Here is a 13,139-nt window from a genome sequence, read left to right on the forward strand (position 1 = left end):
AATATTCTTTTCATGATATTATGTTCCATTCTTTTTCACAGTTAACATTTTTCACAATTAACATTTCCTATTTTACAACTAAATACACGAAAAATCAATACTAGTACAATAGAGTTGCAGCAGTAGCGATGGTTGATAGCAGACTAACATTATCAAAAAAATATCATTCAAAAATTATCGCTCACAAATAAATTATGCTACTAGGCTAAGCCAACTTTTAGATCTAAAAATATATATACCAATCAGAAATTGCGCGAATTGCTCACTTTTCATATTTTCATTACATTTTTAGATACGCAATCGAACCCTAGAAATTTATTGCAAATACAGTTGATGTCAATTTGCTAGCGACTTTTAATAAATCTCTTGCCAATCTGGCACATATTGCGCTTATTTTGCTTATTGGGTGTCTAACATTATCTTTTAACAATTGGAGCCGTGTACTTCGTACTGATGTTTATTAGCCTATACGGATGCTATACCCCATACGGAATGCAAAAGATACAAAGACAGGGCAAAAATTGTATCCTTTTATCATGCGAATATTGACATCACGAAAATTTCTTCACAATACTCAACTACATTCTTACGTATCAATTCAATCCGCATGTCTCAGAAAAGTTAAAACTTTGTGTGAAATTTTTTTATACTCCTTACATTTCCAAGAAAGTCGCTAAACAACTGGATTTTGCAATTTGGCTTTTAAAAAATGAATAATATAAATTGCATACGCATTGATTACAATTTACACTTTAATACTACAGATCCAGATATCTCATTCTGCATATTCCGCTTCAAAGAAACTATATATATCATTTTGTGACACCTTTTTTTCTATATAAATCTATATTCTTCTAAATCTAGAAAGAATTTGTACTAAAGAGCAGAATTTTACAATTTGGCTCGTAAAAATGTATAATAAATAGAAAATAAATTTTTGGTCATTTTGACTGATTAATTAGAATCATGATTAATTACGCTGTCTGATCAATTCATGCTTTTTTTATCTTTTATTAAAAAATATCACGCAAAAATGTCGATAATGTTAATTATATTATAATTAAATATTATAATTAAAATATTATTTCATTCATATTTTGATCGTAATATGCAGAAAATGAATCTGTAATTCACAGTACTCCACGATAGGTTTTCATGCTTTCTTCTGTCGACCCTTAATAAAAGAATATCCAGTTTTGAAACACTCTAGCCAAAAGACAAAAAACTAAAAGATGGCGAAAAGACATCTTTTTTAAGTTATCTTTTTTGATAAAGCAAAAAGTTGTTTAAAAGATATCTATTCTGTTTGCTTTGCCGAAAGACAACTTAAAAAAAGCCATGTTTTTATAATTGCTTTGACAAAGCAGAAAAATGACTAAAAGATGTCTTTTCGATCAAAGGAAAAGTTTATTTGCTTACTGCTATATGACGCGCTATGAGCTATTTATTGCATATATTTAAGTTTTAGAGTTAGGAGAACTAAATACATAAAACCTGCAAAGCATGACTAATTAAATAACAACTATTTTAATTAGTTTAATTGCTGATACAATCTCTATGCAGGGGATTCAGATGTTGAACTAATTTTTGGGAAAACAGACAAATCAAAATGTCCGATTTTTACTTATTTGAACAGAATGTCAATATCACAAATTCAAACAAATTGTCCGAGTAAGTGAAAATCGTTCGTTACACACAGTCTGTCCAGACTCTAATGCAACTATAGTTTCGCAAAATAATTTTAGATACTATAACATCGAAAAAGAAATGCAAGCCGTTAATTCTTTTTTGTTTTTAATTTCTATTATTTAAAATACATTCCTTCTGACTCAATAACGCTGAAAGCAATTAAAAAAATGTTTGCAGTCTCTCTCACTGTACTCCATTTTCGAAGTCGCCTTAAAAAACCAGGTCGAAGCTTTTTGGATGTTCTGAATTGTATCGCTTTCCTTTTATCGTTAATTTGAATTTTTTTTGAAAAATAATCCAAAGTCACACAGAACTGCAATAAGATACTGCAATAAGATACATTTAATCTCAAAACTGTAACTAATGACAACATGCTAGCGCCTTGAAATTTTAAGTGATTATAACTGAAATGTTAAGTTTTATAACGCAACTAGTAATTAAAGAATTAAAGCGGTAGAGAAAAAAATTTTTTTAAATCAGTTGCACCAGATTCTAGACAGACTGTGTATATATTGTCTACTTAAGATATATATAAAATAGAAGAATTTCTATATAATTTCCATATAAATAAAATCTTTAGTTTGATAAAATTTAATAATTATGTTGGACCAAATATTTTTGTTCATACACGCATACAATGTAACTGTAATATATAACAAAATGAAAAAATAGTAACAAACATATAAGAGCCAAGTGCAGGAAAATTTGGCATAAATTAAAAACTCAGATTTTATAAAAAAAAAATATATATATATATATAATTAAACGCGTCCGCGGGAGACTTGTCATCATAGACTTCTATACGTTATGCTAGACTGCACACAATTTGTAACATGATTATGTTTCATACGATGACAGATGAAGCCAGGGCAGTAATTTACAATTGGGTTGAATGTATTGTATACGTTAATAAGTGTAGGAAATTCTTACACACACGCGCACATTAAAAAATTCTTACACTTACTAACATGTACACTCACATTCAGCCTTATTGTAAATGACTGTCCTGGCTTCATCTATCACTGTTGGCAGTCTAAGTTTATATAAATATATATAAAACTTATCTGTGCTTGTCATATTTTGCATATTGTCGATGCACTTTAAGAACTAATAAGGAACTTAAGATATATTGAACTTTTACTTGTACGTATTTTTAATGTAATTTTTTAAATTGTTTTGCTTTATACTATTTCTTTTTCTTTTTGTACGACAATGTTTTTTCTCTTTTTCTTGTAACAGCTACTGAAAATGGTTCATAAATGGACCGAAAAACGTTTAATTATACTTTTTTAATTTACTTTTTTTTTTATAAAATCCGAGTTTTCCATTTGCGCAAATTTTTTTAACGCTTAGCTTATTATTATTATTTTATTTTGTTCTTTTGTACAGAGTCTTTGATATTATTATTTTTAATTTATTATTAATTTATTTTATTGTAATATATAAATGCAATATAATATATTTATATTTATAAGTAGGAAATTATAGCTTATTAATAATACTTATGCAATATTATTTATAATACTCAATTTTGTTACATTTATAACATTAATATAACGGCGTTTATTGGATTGGATAACCCACAATGTATATAATTAGAATAACTAAAAGATATCTGCAATCATCTTTTTTTTCGTCATCAGGTTATAAGATGACTTTCAGTGGGACATATATTAGTAATCTATTCGTCTATTAGTAATCTTTTCATCGAACTATATGTTTCCATTAAAAAATATCTTCATAAAAAAATGTCTCTTAAATGACTCGATGCTCTGAGTATGTACACACACATAAACATATTACATATACTACATGTACGAAATGTCTCACAACCTTCGTAATAATATTTTTAATAACATATTTTTAAAATAAAATAGAATCAAAAATCATAATGCAAAAATATCGAGATTACAATTTCTTTAATTTAGTAAGCGATAAAAGTTTGCAAATGATATCGCATAGAATTCAAACCCGTCATTACATACTGATCTATCATATGTTATTGATTTTTACAAATCAAATGATAATGATTTTTATACAGCTGATTTTGTTTTGTCGCTTCTTATATATGTATTATATATAGATACTACGTGTATATGAGAGAATAATGACAGTCAGCTAATATTAACAAGCTACAATTGTTACATCTAAAAATATTAAACTTAATATTTTCGTACATTTAAAAAATAAGGTATATATTTTTGTTTTAATCGGAAAAATAAGAGGACTTACACTTACAATTCTGATTACAAACAGCTTCTTTTGCTTACAACATTTTGTCGATAGCTTCCACACACACACACACACACACACACACATATATATAATTCATAATTTAAAATAAAAATATACATTTATGCATAAAACACATTAGTGTGTACATACATGTACATTGCTCACATGACATTATGGCACACACATGTAGATTGCACACATATGATATTATTGTGAACATATATTCCGTTTAACGCTATTTTTGTCTCAAAATACAAAATTCATTGTCTTAATTAATTCATTAAAAACTTGACAAAGAATCTTGCGCTTCGAAATGAAAATAACGTCAACCGAAACACACCTATTGATCTATTACTGCACATATATGTATTACACACATGACCTTATTACATACATAAAATAAAAACATTTTGCATATAGAATATTATTGCGCATGTACATACACATTTCATACCTGATTTTGTTGCATGTTTAAGTAAGATTAAGGGATAAATGCAGCCATCACCAATAACCTTTGAAAAATCTTAATTGACGCTCATTATTTATTTGTATATAACAATTTTATCGACATAAAAACAAGAATATATACGCCAAACCGTAATATATAATTATAAACCTGGTGTTTTATTTTAAAAGCACCAGATGATGATGCAAGACATCGTTTTGCGTGAAAAGTAACAAACTTACATGGAATCATACAATTATAGATCTCATCACACTGAAATCACTGATGTAGACGTGATTTCGTGTGAAAAGTTGTAAACCTGTTACATGTGAAACCATGCAATTATAAACTTTGTACATTGAAAGCGCCAGGCGATATGCGATGGACCTTGTTTCGCATGAAAAGTTGCAAATTCATGTAAAATCATATGATAGATCTTAACATACACACATTAAAGGCAATATTATAAAAGACATCACACTGAAAGTATCGAATAATGTGGACACGCTTTTCATGGATAATTGCAAAACTATATGAAATTCTACAATGATAGATCTTTTTAATTTTTACTTTTATATTTATTAAGAAATACTCAAACACTTTCTTTAATTTTTATTTTGTGCAAATGCATGTGAGCAAATAATGTGCATATGTACAATGTATATGTACATGCACAATAATGTTCTATGTACAAAATATAAATACAATTTTTAAAATGTTTTAATAATGTTACTACTATTAGATGCACCTAATGTCATATGCAAAGTGTTAATTTAATTTTCATATTTTATATTTGCAACACGAAAATTTTGATATTTCAGTCACATATCTCAGAAATTAAAAGAGAGCGCCACATAATTCAAAACGTTTCACTTAAGAATGCATCCTTTACGATATGTTAAAAAAAAAGTATTCCGTGAAGTATAAGTTAACATTAAAATTTATGCATTAATCATTTTATGCGATATCGTCGGCATATATTTGATCATCTATAATTCAAAAATTATGACTTTGATATTTTGTATTATAAAATTTTAGATTTTATTTTACATCTAAAATATGCTATTAAAAAATTATACAGATAAAGTATTATGCAGATTATAAGACGTCTTGTATACACACACACACACACACACACAAAACGTACTATATATGTATATATACTTTCATGTAATCTTGGCACGTACATCTAACGTCAAATTAATATATTTATCTTTTTTTCTCTTTTTAAATTAAACAACTTTTGTTTGAAACATTGTTGTGCAAAAGTTAATATTTTTAAAGATATCTTAGAAGGGAGTTTCTAGCGACTCAACCTGTATATACACATGTATACAGAATATGTTATAATTTGCATCCACATATTATATATAGCGCTATTCTTGAATAAAAAATGAATTTAAAAGTCTGAACTGATTTTTTCTATGATAATAAAAGAAGAATTATTAAATAAAGATCTCTCAATCAGGATTTTTAAGCGGGCATACATCCATGAACCGCGTCTCGAATAGTGTACGTAGTTGTATTCAACTCGGCACGTGATTTATAGATATTACATATTGTCAAAAAAACGTTACTGACATAGTATATTTAATAATTCTTCTTTTGTTAAATATTGCAGAAAAAATGGTTCAGAACTTTTCAATTTATTTTTCATTAAAGAATAACCTTACGTAATGCGTGAATTATGATACACACTGTATATGTACACATACACGTAACATACTGTACACATGTATATTCACGTGCACACACGTGTATGTAATATGTATACATATGTATAAATATAAATATACATGTGTTTGCGTGTTATATATGTAGTTGTATATCATAGATATATACATATATACACAAGTGATCATTGTATGAACAAATTTATTGATTTATTAGAATTGTTGTTACACGATTATTATATATTCATATATGAAATTAACGAATTATTACTACTATTACTACTAACATCATATAGTACTACTATTATTTATTACAATTACTGCTATTGTCATCACTACCACCATTATAATCACTATTACTACCACTATTACTATGATACTACTACACTACTTCCTAATTGTCATTATGGATGACGCATTACTTTTAATCCACTCTCACTACCATTGTAAACGATTCATCACTACTATTACTACTACTATTACTACTGCTACTACTACTACTACTACTACTACTACTACTACTACTACTACTACTACTACTATTACTATTACTACTACTACCACCACTACTACCACCACTACTACCACCACTACTACCACCACTACTACCACCACTACTACTACCACTACTACTACCACTACTACTACTACTACTACCACTACTATTACTACTACCATTACTACTACTACTATTACTACTACCACTACTATTACTCTTACTACTACTACTACTACTACTACTACCATTACTACTACTACTATTACTACTACCACTACTATTACTCTTACTACTACTACTACTACTACTACTACTACTACTACTACTACTACTGCTACTACTACTACTGCTGCTGCTGCTGCTGCTGCTGCTGCTGCTGCTATTGCTGCTGCTGCTGCAGCTCCTACTACTATTATTACACTACTACTACTACTACTACTACTACTACTACTACTACCACTACCAATATTATTAAAATTACTACTAATATTGCTAATTATATACCACTATTACCACCACCATTGCCACTCCTTCTGTCATTACTACGCTTACTACTGTTGTTGATGGTATTATTATTATTGTTATTTTATTGTATTGCCATCATTGCTATAGAAAGGAAAATGAAGAGAGATACACTCTATATTCTTATTTATTTAGATCAATTTATTGTCAATTTAGTTTATATGAGATACGACAGTATCTTCTTTTTTTCATAATATCGTCAATTGGCACACTCGTTAGAATGCATTCAAAGTATTACATACATATACGTACATACACATATATATATATATATATATATATATATATATATATATATATACACATACATACATATATACATGCATAAATACAATATATATATACATATACATATGTGTGTGTGTGTGTAAAACGTATAATAAAAATCATTACACTTGTATAATGATTTTTATCATAATTCTTTATAAATACGAGTTGACGGATGTTAACAAAAAATCGATGAGTTACATGGGATTACAATAATTCACTCCCATCAATTATAATACATAACATTATTTTTCGATAAAAAATAAGTAAAAAATCCTTAATTTTTTGGCGATACTCAACAAAAAAAGAATTATCAAATAAAATTCACTTAATCAGCGCCGCTCGTTAGATGCATATGTCTGTGAACCGCAAACCTGATATATGTACATGAAGAAATATTCCGCTTGCTAACATTTCGATTGTCCACGTTGCAATTGTCTACATTGTAATGGTTACTATTTTACATAGGTTTCTATTTTCTTGCGTGAAATGATCGATATTCCATCGTCCAATGTTTTCAATGCACGGAATAAAATCTATAATTATATAGTTTGACATGAGTCTTCAACACGTGAGCAATCGCAATGTTGGCAAATAGATATCATTTGTGTATAATTAAATACTATCTGACGCGCGATTCATGATATACATATATTTGCTGAAAGACGATGCTATGCTATGTGTAATTATTGAATTTTATTTAATAATTCTTCTTTCGTTAAACGTTGTAGAAAAATAATTCAGGACTTTTCAATTTATTTTTCATAAAAAAAAATGAAAAAAATGCTATCTGTAATTGGTGAACGCGAATTATATATAGAACTCTTTATATACATATATCCTTGTTTGTAGATATCTTTTCACATGGATTGAATGTTTGGAGAAACACTCTCATACACGTAGCGCGTTAATATTATTATTATATTGTTATTATTATTTTATTACTACATTTATTATTACATTATTATATTATTGTTTTTGTTATTGTTATTATTATATTTCGTAATCAATTTTTTTAGAGGTCTTCTTCACAAACGCAGAAAAAGGACTTTACAATCCGGTCGCGTCCGACTTTTTGCTAATAATTGTTTTTCGCCTGTGTGTTGTGTGTTTTAAGCTCGTAGAAACTTAAATGGAAAACCATACAGTAGAGCGTAAATTATTATATTATATCTCAAATACGAAATGCAAGATTGTACACGGATCAAAAAATTTTTTAGACAGATTTGTCTATCGAATGATTTATCTTTAAGAAAATTTTTTTGCAAGATGTACTACATCACAATAATCTTATTCTATTATTTTTTATTTTATGTCGACAATAGTTCTTGGTTTTTGACGAATATTTTTTTGACATAACATCGTATCAAAGAACATCATACAGTAGCGCAATTATTATATTATTATTAAAAAACTCTTACTAAATCAATATCCTGCTTTTTCAATATTTATCTTGCTATTTGGTTTTTTCTTCTTTCTTTTTCCTTTTTATCTTTATTTAATCATAAATATCCTGTAAGATCAATAGCATTGGCGGAGTCTACGAAATCGTTGGCTACACAACTGGCAGGCTATATAATGTAAACTATTATTACATAAGTATGTATAATGTTCAATTTTTTACATTCCAAAACAGTTTAGTCATTTTTTATCTTGGCTCGCATATCCGCGTAATCTATAATCTGTTTCTCCGCGTTTTTCTCGAGCACGACGATCCCTCACTGCCGATCGCGTTCTAAACACGTGCGATCGCATATATAAAACACGAGATCCAAACTAACAATAAGCGAATAAGCATAAAAGATCTATAAATGAACAACCAGCGAACAAACAAAAGGATGTTAATTAATATTTTTATTTCTTTTGAATAATTTTTTAGAAAAATATTTTTATGTAAAATAATTTTTTTATAAAATTGTTAATTAAATAATATTTCTTCACTGATACCTTCGCTAATATTTATTCATGATTGTTCGTATTTGTTCGCTTCGTCTTCGTCCGGCTTAACACGTCACACGTCATGTAATGAGAAAATGCGATAAAAAATTGCGAGCTTTAATGTGTTCGGTTATGTACCTCGTCGTTGTGCTTTTTTGTCTGACTTATTATAAGCGTGATGAAATTATTGTACTTGTACTTTATCCGCGAATGGCATATCTACGATTAATGATTACACGAGTCTCTCGCGATTGCATTAGCATTACGTACTAGATTTAATTACGCATCTATAAAAGCGATACACTTTCAAAAAAAAAAAAAGACAACATATACATACATTGCTACTCTTTCCCATTGATTCACGTTTGTAAGTAAATGTATTACAAGCATTAAAGCTTATTAATTAAGATATCCAATACAATTATATAATCTATCCTATTTTAATTATAAATTGTCCCCACTATTTCCGTCAACTTTCATATTGTAGACAAACATATCTTTATATGAAAAATTTCAATCAAGTCCCAAGATCTAGCGAATGGATAGTAACTATGTTGCTATCATCATTATTGTGTTCCGTTTTTGCGAACGTTTTGGCTTTTAAATCTTGTATAAATAGTATTTGTTAAATGTAATTTGAAAAAAAGGTGTACAAAACTCGATAATATTCGAGAGATTAAATTCATCTTCTTCATAAATGGAATCTAGACATAATAATTCTTCGTAAGAATTAACATACATAAATACTCGAGAGAGATATGTAACGATAACGAAATTATAAAATAATGATCCGCATTTTATAGGTATTAAAAAATTGTATCTCTCAATTGTATTTGACAAAGCCACTTACTTCAAGTCCACTTTATTTCAAATTTTTTTTATTTCTTATCATTACATTATTTTAAAAATCGTCTTTATGTTGCGCCCAACTATTTATGATAATGCATGTATACATATATGTACGTGTATCAATCAACACGCATAATCGGTATTTTAAAATATAGATTGGTTTATTTTCCAAAAAAATAATGACAAAATAATGATAATGATAATGAAAATTCAATTGATGGTCGACTTAATCCTTTCAATGTGTAATATGTTTTTGTACAAGAATCAGCCACATAAGAACAAATTAAATTTTTAACAAACTTTATTTTAAAGGAAAAAAATATATTTTCTCCTTAGAAATCTTACACTTTTGAAAATTACCTTATTATTTTATTTCGAGTTTTTTAATTAAATTACAGTTAATCTTTATTTGTATTCTGTATTATAAAGATCTTATAAGGATATTTTAATATATTATAGAGTTCGAGCATCTCTCTATTGTGAACTTTTGTAATTATTTGATTTAAAATATTTTTTATTTGCTTATATATTTTGGTTATAAAAAAATAATACACGCATCAGAAGACTAAAGCAGAGACTCTGAATACACCTATAATGTCTACACCTATAATAATTTCGCTAGCAATTATATATGCCGGTATATCGTATATATCTCCGTCTTTATAAAATCGAAATGCTCTCATAAGTTTTAATTAAACGTCAAATATCGATATAATCAGATTTTTCATAATATCGGTATACATGATTTTTTTATCAGTATTATGTACTGTTATTATGTTATTAGGCATCAATATTATCTAATTAGTCAGATTTTTTCTAGTGTATTTTTTATGTACATTTTGTTAAAAAAATCATTGTTTTTTAATATAATTATATCAAAACATACACACACTATAAATCTGATTGATATGATAATATTGAAATACTCAATAATATACATAGTAGTAGCAGTAATACCAGTAATACCCATTTTTTATACATTATATTATTAAATTAAACGTCGATACAAGCACATACAAACACATATCTTGACTTTTAACGTGACGTCTTTCGAGATATTTGCGAGACAGTCATGTTAAATATTTCATCTTGTAGAAACGTCATATGATTTTTGTACTAAATCGGTTTTTTTTTATTTTATTTGTTATATACAAGATGTCTCACAAGAGGTTTATTACAACTATCATACAAAAGTTTAATAGCATATTTTGGAGAAAAAAAATAGAATAAAAAATTTGAATCTAAAAATATTGAGAATAAAATTTTAAAATTATAAATGATTAATTTTTGCCAATAATATCATGAAACTTTCATCACTTTTAACTACACTTATACCGATGTGTCATATCTTATTGATTTTCATTAATTAGTAAACATTGATTTTTCTGCACAGCTGATTTTATTTTCTCATTTCTTATGTGAGGGTATGTATGCATGCTATAGTAATTAGCTAATATTGATAAATTAATTATTAATAGTAAGTTATAATTATTAAATGTAAAATATATATTTAAATAGTCTATTATTAATTATTACATTTATAAATAAAATTCTTAAATCTCTAATATTTGGAGAAAATTTAGGTTCGTTTATTTTCATTTTGATTAGAGAGATATTTATGGAAATCAATTTATTATTTTTGCCTTTTAGTTTTTTCACGTTTGGAAAATAATAAAATTATGTAATTTTAATAAATAAAAAAAAATAAAGTCAAATCATTCATAATTTTTGCGATTTGTGATATAATTTTATTTTTATTTTTAAAAAAATCGCATGTATTATTTTTCATCAACATCGCACAATTTCTCCTCTCAGGATATAAAAATTTACTAATAATAATCAATTTATCCATACTAAAACGTGAATACATTTCGATTTCTAATTTTTTTTATTAGAGCTTTATGCAGTTTTGATGCAAAAAATTGTAGTTTGAATTGCTTCAAGAGATTTAATCTTATTTAATAATTATAATTATAATATATTAGACCTATAATTCAAAAACTATTGTTCTCGATATTCTTCGTATTAAGACTTTTTATTCTATTTTATCTTCAGAACACACTAATAAAGTATTGTACAATGATTATGAAACACTCTTAGTAAAACAACAAAATACCAGTAGGTATACATACAAGTACTAGAGTTCTTTACGCTGATTTTAATTTTTAGATTGGAATAGAAATCCCCTATTTTTTTTTATAACAATCTCGTAACGATACTTGATATTTAATCTGAAACAAATGTTGCATCGTGTAATTTCTTCAGAAACATAATGAGTATAAATTACGTGCATCGATCAAGCGCTACGCTAAGGAAAGTTACATTTCTTTCGAAGAATGTGTAAGTGAATGTACAATTGTAACAATTACCTTGATTATAATATTAATATTATTAAATTTATTGTAATTATATTATTATTATTATTATTATATAAATTATTATATCATCGTTATATATTGTTACTATAATTATTATAACACACATATGTAATATATTCATGGATATACATATTGCATATCTATATGTATATGTATGTACATATTTACGCGCACGTACCCAGCAAAATACGGGCATTATGCCAGAAGATTAGCGATAGATTTATTCAGAAGTTGCTAACAAAGTGACATCAGTTGTGTCTGCATTAGGCTTGTGATCTGCCTATTCATAGAATCTGATTGACGACAGATTGACAGCAGAAACCAAGCGAGATCAGCTATCAGCTGTTGAAAATCTAACGTTATTATTCTATTTAAATGGCTAAGATATTCGGAAGATATTCGGTTTCTGCTGTTACTCCGCCAATTTAATCTATAATAACAGCTCCTGCAAATTTGTAGCCTTTTTGCTAAGACAATTTATAACAGACACTTGGCAAGATATGTCGCTGACAGATTTGGCTCTAGCTGGGTATACAATATACATTATACATATAAATACATTTTTGCATACAATACAAGGCGAACGATGATCCCGCCTAAGCATTAGCATTTCTACCTGAAATATACATAATACAACTTATAGA

This window comes from Anoplolepis gracilipes, chromosome 10 (assembly GCF_047496725.1).
Source record: "Anoplolepis gracilipes chromosome 10, ASM4749672v1, whole genome shotgun sequence".
Taxonomy (NCBI): Eukaryota; Metazoa; Arthropoda; class Insecta; order Hymenoptera; family Formicidae; genus Anoplolepis; species Anoplolepis gracilipes.